A 12,591-nucleotide genomic window follows, 5' to 3' on the forward strand; every position below is an offset into this window, starting at 1 on the left:
CATGCCCCCATCCCACATGCTCTACTACAGTATGCCCTTTCTCTTGAATCTGTGCTGGTTTAAGATTTTCTGGTAACTAATAGAATGCAGCAAAGTCACTCATATGATTTCCAAGGCTAAGTCAAAAAAGTCAATGCATTTTTCACCTTGCATACTGAAAGCTTGCTTTTGAAGCCTTCAGCTGCCATACAAAAATTTCAACTATCCTGAGACTGCAAGCCCTAGTGACATGAAAAGACCACATGTAAGTGTTCCAGTCAGTTTCCTAGCTGTGATGCTAGTCTACAGCCAGCATCAACCACCATATACATGAATGAAGAACACCTTGATATCAACGGTGTGCAATAAGGTTATAATATGAAGTACATATATCATTTTTAAATTTATATTAGCCATATTTTAAAAATTAAAAAGAAACAGATGAAATTAATGCTGTTAATATATTTTATTTTACCCACTATATCCAAATATTATTATTTCAATATGTAATCAATATATATTATTAATGATAGTTTAACTTCTTTTATTTTCATACTAAGTCTTTGAAATTGCATGTGTATGTGTGTATGTGTTTCACTTAGAACACAACTTAATTCAGACTACATATATTTCAAGTACTTAATTGTCGCATGTGGTTAGTTAGTATCTATTGTATTGGGCAGCACAGCTCTAGATGATTCCAACCTCCAGTTATCACATCCCCCCCCACACTTTTTCCCCTAAGCCAGTGATTCTCAACCTTCCCAATGCCACAACCCTTTAATACAGTTCCTCATGTTGTATGTGGGCATATCTGCATGTGGGTGGACCCACCTGGAGATGGATAGAGGAATGGTGTCTCGGTTTCTTTTTTTTTTTTTTTTTTGGTGTCTCGGTTTCTAAGACCATCGGAAAGATGTGTTTTCCGATGGTCTTAGGCGACCGCTGTGAAAGGGTCATTCGACCCACAGGTTGAGAACCACTGTCCTAAGCCATGGAGTCCTTGCAGCTGAGTGCTAGACAATGTAGAGGCCTCTCCATAGCTCTTACTCACAGATGCATATTTTAAGCTGCTAAGTTTGGGGTAATATGGTTAAGCACTGATAGTGGAACATAGGTATCACTATGTTGGTTATGAGAACAGATGTGTTTTTGCCCTCTGTTCAAACTTAATACTTTTGGAAAAGATAAAATCTTAGAGGCTCTGAGAAAAGCCCTTAAAGTCCATTTATTCTAACCTCCTTACCCAGTGCCAAAACCATAATTATATCATCCACACCAAATGATTACCCATCTTTGCTTGATAATTTATAAGTTATACCTTACAATAAATGTACTGAATATTTGAGCAACTTTGAAATTTTCTTTATATTAACTAAAATATAACCTTGATAATTCTCTTCATCAGCTCTCTTCTGGACTCTGGATCTACATATCTAATACCTCTGATGTAACAGCTGCTCACAGCTTTGGAGACAATGAATATACTTTCCGTGCACATATCACTCCACCCTCTATCACCAGCACCAATGTTTCTTTTTCCACACTGAAAAACCCAAATTCCTTTAGTTGCTTCTTCTAAGGCATGGTTTTCAGAACTTTAACTACTAGAAAAAATTCCCGGTAACTCTCCACTTTATGATTTTTCATAAATCTCAAACTTTACTATATAGTACTCAGAATAGAATATATGCTCTAGATATGGCCTGATCAATACACAGTTCAATCGTACTGTTAGTCTTGTTCTATGTGATGTATTTTCAGGAAGGTAAGTTAAGATTGCTGCTCTCAAAGGTATTTCAATGAAGACAGGGCTCCCGCCCTCTGAACGCACATAGTTTCTTAGCTTCATGCAGCACCTTAATATATTTTAGGAGAAGCATAGGGCTTACCATTGGAAGACCTGATCTTGAGTTCAGTCAACAATTAATTAGATGTGTGACTTTGGGCTGTCTGTATCACAGTTTACTTATTTATTAAAAAATAATATAGGAAAGTGGCATTTTTGGTAGGTTTGAATGTAACGTATGTGTAAATGATTTGTAATCTGAAAATCTATACAAACATTAGGCCCTTTTATTATTAATATCAACCTAAGAATAGGACTTTATGTTTATTTCCATTAAACGTTATCTTCCTAGTTTTGGCTCACCATGGAGAATGTGTTATTCAGTCTGGCTTAGAAATTCAGTGAACATTTATAAAGCATTTATTCTGTGTAAGACATAACATTATCGGTTCTCCTTAATGCCTTAGAAAGTCTATCAATCTTTTAAAAATCCTAGGTCATCTATCAACTGCCCACAGCTATCTCACAGTCTATTAAATTTTATTTAAAACTTAAAATGCTGTTGTTTGTACTTGCTGATCCAGAACCCTGGGTCAGGCTGCCCAGAGCAGTGGCAGCAGTAGTAGCAGGTAGACTTTAGGGGCTGGTACACAGAGGCCACCTGTATAGTTTCCTGCTTCATTCCAAAACTCTGGAAGTTAGAGTGAGTCAATGAAACACTTGACAGATAGAAGAGATTTTTTAAATAAGTGAATCAAGAGACTCTGGACTCAGCCTGGGAAGTAGGAAGTAGGCAATAATCACTCCTTTGCAAGGCAAGCGGCACCAGACAGACAGAGGAACAAGCTGCAACATTTGGACTCATCATGCCAGTCCACAAAATACCCCACTGTAAAGAAAAAGCCAGGAGAGAGGCACATTTTCCATTCTCTCTTATTTTCACTTTTTTTTCTATCTTATACAATGACATTTATATAAAGTATAGCAAATTTAATTCTAAATTTTTTGTAACTGGTATGGCAGAAAGTGGCAAGGTATTTTTTAGTTAAAATATGGCATAGCTATATTATGGATTTCTCCATGCCTATGGTTCATATACTTGGAGGGACCTTATGGATCAACTAGTATTACATGCTCCTTTTACAGGAGAGAATCAAGCTGCAATGGGTTGCTTCAAGACTCACAGAACATTGATCAAGACTCACAGAACATTGATCACAGCACAGACTACAATTTGCTATTTAATGAATTTCCTTGATGCTGTACTGATTAAGCTGTTAAGGGGTTAAGCAGCTTGAGAAGCTCACATGCATACACACATTAGGTTAGAGTGTAAGAGGAACTGTAACCTACATCACTTCTAATCTGATTCACTGGTTTCTCTTCATAATTGGGAACTGGATTTTGTATTTTCTTTTAAAGGTGCCATGAACTGACTGACATTATTTAATGGATCCACTGTCATTATGAAGACCCAGTCTTAGTTTCCTGTAGTATCTTAAAACTCCATCAACATATACAGAAATGTGGGATTTTGCATGATTCTTCTCTAAATGTGAGGTTGAAAACAAAATTAGCAAAGAAGAATGGGACTCAATCATGGAAGGTTTTCCAGAAGGAGTAGATCTTTTTGTTGTTGTTCAGATAGAATGGGGAGGGAGAGAGAGAGAGAGAGAAACATCGATGCGAAGGGGACACATTGAGTGGCTGCCACCCGCACAACCCAACCAGGGCTGGGGACAAACCACAACTGAGATACGTGCCCTTAGCGGGAACTGAACCCAGGTCTCTCTGGACTGCAGGCCGATGCTCTACCGCTGAGCCAAACTGGTCAGTGCCAGAAGACGTAGATCTTTAAGGGCGTGAGAGTAATGCATTGCTGCAGAGAAATAAGGATAACATGGAAAGTAACCAGCATCTAAAAATATAGAAGTAAAAAGTCAAGTGGTATGAGGGAGAATACAGGCAGATAGGGGCAGATTTCTGGAGAACTAGTGGAATGGGGTGTGGAAAGAAGGGTTTTGGTATAATGTTTTGACACTAACTTGCACAGGGCAATAATTTCAGGGTTTAAACAACTTGGGGACACTTTATATTGTGGGGCAGGTTTCAAAGTTAAATGCATACCTCCCAAACATAGAGTTGATATTAGGACTAATTAACAGCTCTGTTGTCCAAAATGAGGAAGCAAAAGTGCTCATATTTTACTGTTTTTCATCTAAATCACTGTAAAATCAAAGCAAGTACTTAATTTGAATTTCCCTGTCAGAAACTATATATGCTGTATATTTATTAGTATTTCATAGTACATACATACACAGATATTGTTATATTTGATTGTCTCATCAAATATAGGTGAGTCTTGAGTCAGTCAATTGCGGGCAGTCACTCAGCATGTAGGTCAGAGCTGGACTGAAGACTCAGGTTCTGAATCCAAGTTAAGTTCTCTCTCGACTGAACCATTACAGGAGTAATAATGGACACTTTCGTGGGTCATTCACCTGTGGAACCAAGTCTTCCTAGCAGAAGAGATTTCTGTTTAGGTGATAGAGACATTCCCTGTCCACTTTAAAGAGTTAAATATTAGACTAGAGGCTTCTCCGAAAGTTACTTTTTAACCTGTCTGACTATTCAAATGTGAAATTCTGCTATAAACACCAGAGCAATGGATTGTGTGATTGCAAAGTGTATGTATGTAGGAATTTGGAATTTTTATGATTCCCTAAGTAGATTGAAGCATTGGTTTAATATGGTATACAAAGATTTTTGACCTTTATATTCTCCAGGAAAGATGAGCCATGTGCACAACAAAATGTTTGGATTTACTTTTTAATTGGCTTTACTAGAATAATTAATCCCACTTTTGCATTTAATCTTCATAAATTGCTTTGTTGCCTATAGTTTTAAGGGTTTACATTTTTTTGCAATGGAGACGTTACTAAAATATTCACCAATGCTTTATACATTAGTGCTTTAGTTTCAGTTTCACTTTTAGTAAATTGATAATGTTTTTAAGTATATACTAGATCCACTTTGTCCACTACTGTGTCAATGCTATTTTCTTCTTCTTTTTGCTTTGTTTACTCACATACATCCTTGTTTAATTTTTTTTTGTTCTTTCTGATACATTTTTTCCTTGCCCAGTAGCTATTTCTATTTTGACTTTTTCAAAGTTTACTGTCAGTTTTAAATAGATTTTTTTAAAGAAATTCACGTATTTATTTAAAGTCTTGATATTTCACTAAGTAAGAGGTGTCCTATCATTTATCTAACCTGCTAAGTTACCTAGGTTGTTCTCTCATCATAGTCTCCCCAAATCAGGTTATCTTCAGGACTTTATTTTGCCTCAAAGAATCAAAACTGATTAGACAGATACATTAACAGGAAAAGAAAATTGTCAGTAAGTAATTCCTTTTAAAGCACCAATAAATTGCATTAAGGGCAGTGTAAGAAAAAGTCTGTTGATGATGATGTTAACAAGCTGAACGTTACCATTTTGATCAACACTACTACCAGACAGATGCAAGTCCCGGAAACTGGGATTCTTAGTCCCAGAAACTGTTATTTACTCAGTCCCAGAAACTGTGATTCTCAGGGTGAATCTAGAAATAAAACTCCAAAAGGTCTCTCAATGTTTATTTACTCAATTCTCAGGCTTATGTTTAAAAAACATTGAAAGAAAAAATTGGCTATTTGACAGTAGTACTATAGTTCTAAATAATATAGTTCCACTTAGAGAAATATGAAGACAAAATTTGACACTGAGGTTAGCTATTTAATGTCTGTAATATTCTGTACTTGTAGAGCATAGTTTAGTTTACAAATATTGCTTTGATACTGGCAGCAACCTTAAGAGGTTTGCAGAAAGCACCCACTATTAATCCTAGTTTAGAGCTGAGAGAAGTGGAAGTCAGAAAATCTGAACAACTCACCAAAGTACAAACAGCTAATTAGAGGAAGATCCAGGTTTCCAAATTCATAGTTCATGTTATTTCTACTGTTTGGGTTGAACCATTTTTAAATTGCTGATACTAGAACCTTTTTCAACCAATCAAAAGGGCAAATTCATATGGTCTTTCAAATGTGCTTCTTACAATGAACACTGGCTGTTTTGTTTTGTTTTGTTTTTTTAATTGGGAGGTGGAGTAGAAAGAATAGGTTTGAATTTTGTATGGTTGCTAATTAGTTTGAAAATATTGGGTAACCATGTAACCTAATTTAATGTGCTTTTTCTTCCTACAAAGGAGGAGTTCAATTACCTGTTCATAATAATTATTAAAACTGAGAAGTAGCTATTTCTTTCCATAGGTAAGGTCTGGATATTTACAGTATGTGTGCTGTCTTTTAGCTACACAATAATAGAGAGTGAAGTGTTTTAATGAAGTTTCAACCCTAAGCAGATGTGATAAAATTTTTCTGACCCAAATATTCCTGACCATGTGAAGTATCAGTAGGTCTGTACCACTCCAGAAAATATTAGAGGATCAATTCAGTTGTCACTTCTAGATAACAGTCAATCTGAAATGTGATTATGAAGAAGTAAGATCATCATTTTTTGGTCAGACTTCATGCTATGCTAGAAAATGTCAAAACTTATAAACCTATTATAACCAGCATTAAAGTTCTTATGTTCCCTAAGATAGAAAATGAGAGGAAGCCCCAGAGAAAGTTTTCAGACAGATTTTATTAAGCTTATGCTCGAGCACAAGGAGGGCAGGCAGAGAGGAAAGGAAGGTCCTCTGAACTGGCTCAGCGACTGGCCAAGCTTGGCTGTTTTTATAAGCTGGGGACTAAGTGGGCTTGGGTGGAAAGACAGGCATTTTGAAAAAGGTGGGCTTGTGGAATTTTCCATGTCAGGGTAGGAAAAGCAAGTGGTTAGAATGAAGATAAAATTCTGCAATTTTTTGAGCAGGGAGAGAAGGAAGGTGGTGACATTCTTGTAGTTGGCTTATCGGTGGTTTTTCCTGCTCATTTGGTGTCCTTGAAATCAGGCAAGAGGCAGCAGGGTTAGGGTTGCCAAACATACTTGACCAAAAAGATCATATACCATTATGAAACAATATAAATTGTTTATTTACTCAAAGTGACAATAAAAGGTATCAAATACACAGGTTATAAAACATTAGTCCTTAGGACCGAGAAGATTATTTTTTTAAGTAATTAAGGTTCTGATTAAGACAACACCAAAAACTGTTTAAATAAAACATAAAATCTTTGTTTTCCAGATAGAAAAATTTCATAATATTTTATCTGGAGCAGAACAATAATACAGGAAAACTTTCTTTTTAACAGACTGAAAAAGAACCAAACTCTAATTCCATATCAGCTTGATTTTTATATTTAAACTTACTTACTTAATTATATTTATTCTAATTTTATTCAGCTTAATCATATATAAAATGTCCTTTCTTAAAAGAGTTTTTTTTCATAAACCTTCTACAACTTTCCTAGTAACTTTTAATTTGCCTCTTAGCAAATGACTTTCCTTCAAAAATGTATCTCCATTCTTTATACCTTTTATTTCCAAAAACATAGTTTCATTCCATTTTAATTAGAATTCTTAGCATTTGGAAACCTTAATTTTAGTGGCAACCAAAAGTAAACAATTACCATTCTTTAGATTGGCAATTTCATGAACACAATCTATAACTTTTAGAAACATAGGGAATTTGTCCCCCAGGTTGTCACAACATTAATTAACACAGAAAATGAACAGATGAGCCCGAACTACAACTGTGACTGGTTACTCTGTCCTGGGAGATCTGAAGGGATCCGAAACCTTAGGAGGTAGAGAGAACAGTCTCCTGGTTATCTGGGCAGAGATCTGTTACCAAAAACTCAAGTTTGGCCTGGCTGGTGTGACTCACTGGTTGAGTGTTGACCCATACACTAAGAGGTCACCCGTTCGATTCCTGGTATGCATACATACCCAGGTTGTGGGCACAATCCTCTGGGGGGGCATGCAGGAGGCAGCCAATCAATGTTCTCTCTCATCAATGTTTCTGTCTTTCTCTCCCTCTCCCTTCCTCTCTCTCTAAAATCAATAAAGAAAAAACAAAAACCTTAATTTTGGCTTTTTGCTGCTTGAAAGCCAATACTCAAGAGACAAGTGGTGGTTGGAAAGGAAAGGTTTCTTTATTCAGGAAGCCAGCAGCCTGGGAAGATGGTGGCCTAGTGTTCAAAGATTGTCACAGAAGTTCAGACCCAGCAGAAGGGTTTTAAAGGAGAGGAAGGGGAGGGGGGATTCCAGGAAACTGAAAGACCTGAACAGGACAAAACAGAAACAGTCAGAACCGGAAATGGGGCTGGAACCCCACCATTGGGACTTGGGTCTTTAACCTGAGACACTCCGGGAGGACAGAGGGAAGCAATCAGTCTGTCCACCTGTTAGCCACTCTGGGCCAGTACAATTGCAGTGGGACTCGAATCTAACTGCAGTGAGACTCCAGACCACTCTCAGGGACACAACAGAAAAAAATGAACATGACAAAGAACAAAATCTGTCCAGTCACAAAGGTTGGAGGAGGACTTACCAGTCACATTCATGCTGAATCGAAAGTTCAGGTGGCTGCTTGCCAGACTAAATGTGGAGACTGACTGACTAATCTTCTTATCTACACTATCCTGCTACTCTAGGGACACAGTGGGTTCCATCTGAGTTGCAACAAACTGTTACCAGTGTTAGGGTTCTTGGATGGAAATCAAAAGGAAGCCCCAGAGAAATTTCTAGACAGATTTTTATTAAGCTTATGCTCAAGTATAAGGGAGGCAGCACAGAGGAAAGAAAAGTCTTCTGAGCTGACTTGGGGTGCTCTGCTCAGCTGCTTTTATGAGCTGGGGACAAAGTGGGCTTGCTGAAAAGACAGGCATTTTGAAAAAGGTGTGCTTATGGAATTTTCCATGTTATGGTAGGAAAAGCAAGAAGTTAGGAGGGAGATAAAATTCTGCAGTTTTTTGAGCCGGGAAGTGAAGGGGTGGTGACATTCTTGTGGGTTTTTTTCTGGCCACCTGGTGATCTTGGGATCAGACAAGGGGTGGCCAGGTGGTGCCAGCTCTGCGGTTTTTCTTATTTGGTGTCCTTGGGATCCCAGGCCCCTGTCCCTATGCTGTCTCATTTTGGGGCTTAAAAAATGGGAATGAGGAAGATATGTTATCAACCTATGTTACCAAATGAAATATTTCATCCAAATACCCACTTTGCACTTCGATCTTCCTGAAGGCATTTCTTTTTACATTTGAGATTCTGCATTCTTCTGTGCTCTATCTCTCATTGATTTTTAAAGGAGCTTTAGTAGTAATCAGAATGGAAAGTCAATAACTCAAACTGCATGGAATTGAGGAGAATGTAGGAATAGTTCTAGCTTAGGAAATTGTCCCAGTCAGGAAATAGAGAGCTCCTGATCTGCAGGGGATGCTTGCTCTCAATCAGGTGAGATAGATTTTGTTGCTCTGCTGCTTGATACTGTCCCAGTGCAGTACCTTTCTGCTAGTCCACTGCTATCTCTGACTCCGAGAGCAACTTTAATAAAATTCTGGCCTGCATGGAGGAGCAGAGAAGCCATTCCTCTTTTATCAAGTATTAAGTGTGTCATGTGCCCAGACCAGCAGGATCCACATACTCTCCACTCTCTTAATGCCAGAAAGATGTCTTTATTTGTAAACAACATGTTCCAGGAAGTTCCATACACCTGCCATCAATAAAGCACTGTTCAGTACTTTGGAAGAAGCTGGTGACTCAATAATGTTTGTTCTGTTTCTTTCATTGCCATTGATGGGGGACCATTGTACAAAGGAAATTAAAGCCTAAAAAAGCAACATAGTCGGTTCTGCCAATACAGCATTGATGTAAACTGCACTGATTCCCATTTGCCTCACAGTTCACTGAGGATTCTTACCTATTTCAACTCAAAGGAAAACTCTCTGTTTTTGTGTTTTGAAGGAACAATTGTGCCTCATGGCCAGAGCAAGCAGAACAGCATTGATGATTAAAGTGAGGGCTTTAGACCAGACTGCCTGGGTTTGGATCCTACCTTCACAATTTACTAGCTGTATGACCGCAGGCAAATTCCCTAATATAAATGTCTCAAATGGAGATGATAATAGTATCTGCTTAATAGGGGTTTTTTGAGGATAATATGGATCAATACATGTTAAGTTCTAAAACGGCACATGGAAACTGTCTAATATGAATGTCTCTATCATCAATTCAGGGGCCCAACCATTCCAAGGGATGATATATTTATCTTCAGAAAGGCAACACCTCTATGTAACCCTACTGCCTCTCATGGTTATAAATCAAAGGTCACTTCAGTTCACCGTTCAGAGTGGAAACAGCACAATGTACTGAAAGAGCTCTTTTCTGCAAGTGAAAAGACCCAAACTTTAATCTGTGTTTGCTTTTGACTTGCTATGACTTGGGTAATTTACTTTACCTTTCTGTGTCAGCTTTTTGAACTATAAAAGTAAGGGAATTTTCCCAAGGCCTATGCAGACTGACTATGCTACAATTACTTGGCCTTTAAGGTATCAAGGGAAAATGTGAATGCTTGAGTAAACTGGAAACAATTTATTAAGTGAACATTTGTGTGCCATATTCAGTTGTGGGTCTTGGCTGCGGATATGGACCTAAGGAAGAAAGACAAAAATGCTGCCCCCCACCCCTGGGGTTTACATTCTAGAGAAGAGAATCTATCAATCAATAATATACAAATAGATGTTAGAAAATTTCATGTCAATAAGTGCTATGAGGATATTAACACAGGGAAAAGCGATATGGAGGGAGGGTTACTTTAGTTAGTGTGATCTGGAAAGATGTCTTCAAGATGCCATTTGAGAGCTGAAGGCCAAGAAATCAGCTATGTGAAGACAAGGAGAAGAACATTCCAAGCAGAGGGAACAGTGGTTCAAGCCTCAAGGCAGGAATTTGGAAACAAGAAGACAAAGAATATGGGAGGTAGTGGAAAGAGATGAGGCCCAGAGGTAAAGCAGACACCCCTTATCTTCATAGCCATGATAAAGAATTAAGGTTTTATTGTAAATGTAATGGAAGCCAATGGGCAATTTTAAACAGGGGGACTTGATGACTTGTCCTGATTTGTGGTTCCTAGTTCCAGAAACCTCACTGAACAGGGGTGAGGCACTTGTAATTCCTGACCAGAGGGATGAATTGGTTACATTATTAACTTACTTGTTCTGAGTCCTTGTCCCAATTAGCTCTTAATTGGGAGGACATTGGGGCAAGTAATATAATCCAGAATCGCCTTCTTTAAAATAAGAATTGAAGTATTTTCTCACCCTAAATTTGGAAGTATGACAAGAACTGAGATTACGGCTATGAAAACCCTTTGGGTTGCTTTAAGGATAATGTGTCTTACACATTTTCTGTTTAATATTTTAAAGTATTCCATATTACTCTGGGAAATGGGGAGGAAAAAAGGCAAGGAGGGGACATAGAATGGACATCTGCAGTGGCAGGTCATTAAAATATAGACTCAGGAGCTAAACTACCAAGATGTTATGTCTGTAATCCTGAGAAAGTTACTTTAACCCCATCTGTAAAATGGGAATAATAATATTGATGATAGCACCTAACTTACAGAGTTATTGTCAATATTAAATAGAATAATGCCCATGTAAAGTGCTTAGAGAAGTACCTTGTACTTAGTAAATAGCCAGTTAGTAACCATTTCTCTCTTTAGGCTCTCCATCATCTATCCTTCTCACTCCATTTCCATCTTGGAGGACTCCCATAGGACTGTGTTGACGGATGCCCTGCTATCCACTGTGCAACCTGGCACTGTTTCATTTTGTTTTGTCTTCTTTCTCTCTTTCTCTCTCTCTCTCTCTCTCTCTCTCTCCCACCCTCCCTCCCTCCCTCCTGACAACTAAATGCTGTTGTGCTCCAGTCTAGGCCAATCATTTAATATGTTACAAAGATGATGATGCTACTACGTTTTATTCATATTCAGGTTGCTGTTGCTAAATGAGAGATTTTGTGCTCTCCTCCATGTTCACCTGCACTTCTGTTTGCCTCGAGGTGCTTGGTATCTACCTATATTTTTTAAGTTCAGTCCTTCAGCCTCTCATCAATACTATGAACCCCTAATATCTTACCAATTCATTACCCTTGAGTTGAGAAAACCAGAGTCTGTATTATTAAATAGCAAGCCAACCAATCCTAATAGATACAGGCTAAAACCTTCCCTTTGGCTCTCCCTCCAGTGCCTTTCTTGCTTCCCCTGAGTTACATCTTGTAACATGGTTGGCTTGTTGGATGACAGCTAATGATACTACCAGTAAGCTGCTCAGAATGCTGTACAGTAGAAAGTCTTGCTTTCATTAAGATATTTTTACTAACCACCCACCTCCAAAAAACAAAAAGACAGATATTTCCACCACACATGGTTAGAACATCAAGAATAGCCTTGGCCACACTTTGTTTATCATCAAAATATTTAAGTATATACCATCTCTCCTCTTGTTAGCACTTGGAAAGCAGGAATAATATATCACTCACTTTTAAATTAACATTTGATATATGTTTATTTCATTAATGTAATCTCCTTTAAGAATTAAAACATTTTAGATAATAGCTAAAGCTGCCTTAGACAACTATCTTTACTCCAGATTCTCTTCCTGAAGTTAACCAGCATCATTGGGTTAGTGTAGGGCCACCAAAGACAGACTGTCATCAGATAACCCATCTCCAATGTGAATAGCACTTCTCCCACTGTTCAGTAGGAGGACTTCCTTTGGAGGGTATTCTTTCAGGATGGTTTACCACACATCTAATGATTATACAGGATATATCATATTATGTCTGT

Source organism: Molossus molossus, unplaced genomic scaffold (genome assembly GCF_014108415.1).
Source record: "Molossus molossus isolate mMolMol1 unplaced genomic scaffold, mMolMol1.p scaffold_m16_p_8, whole genome shotgun sequence".
Taxonomy (NCBI): Eukaryota; Metazoa; Chordata; class Mammalia; order Chiroptera; family Molossidae; genus Molossus; species Molossus molossus.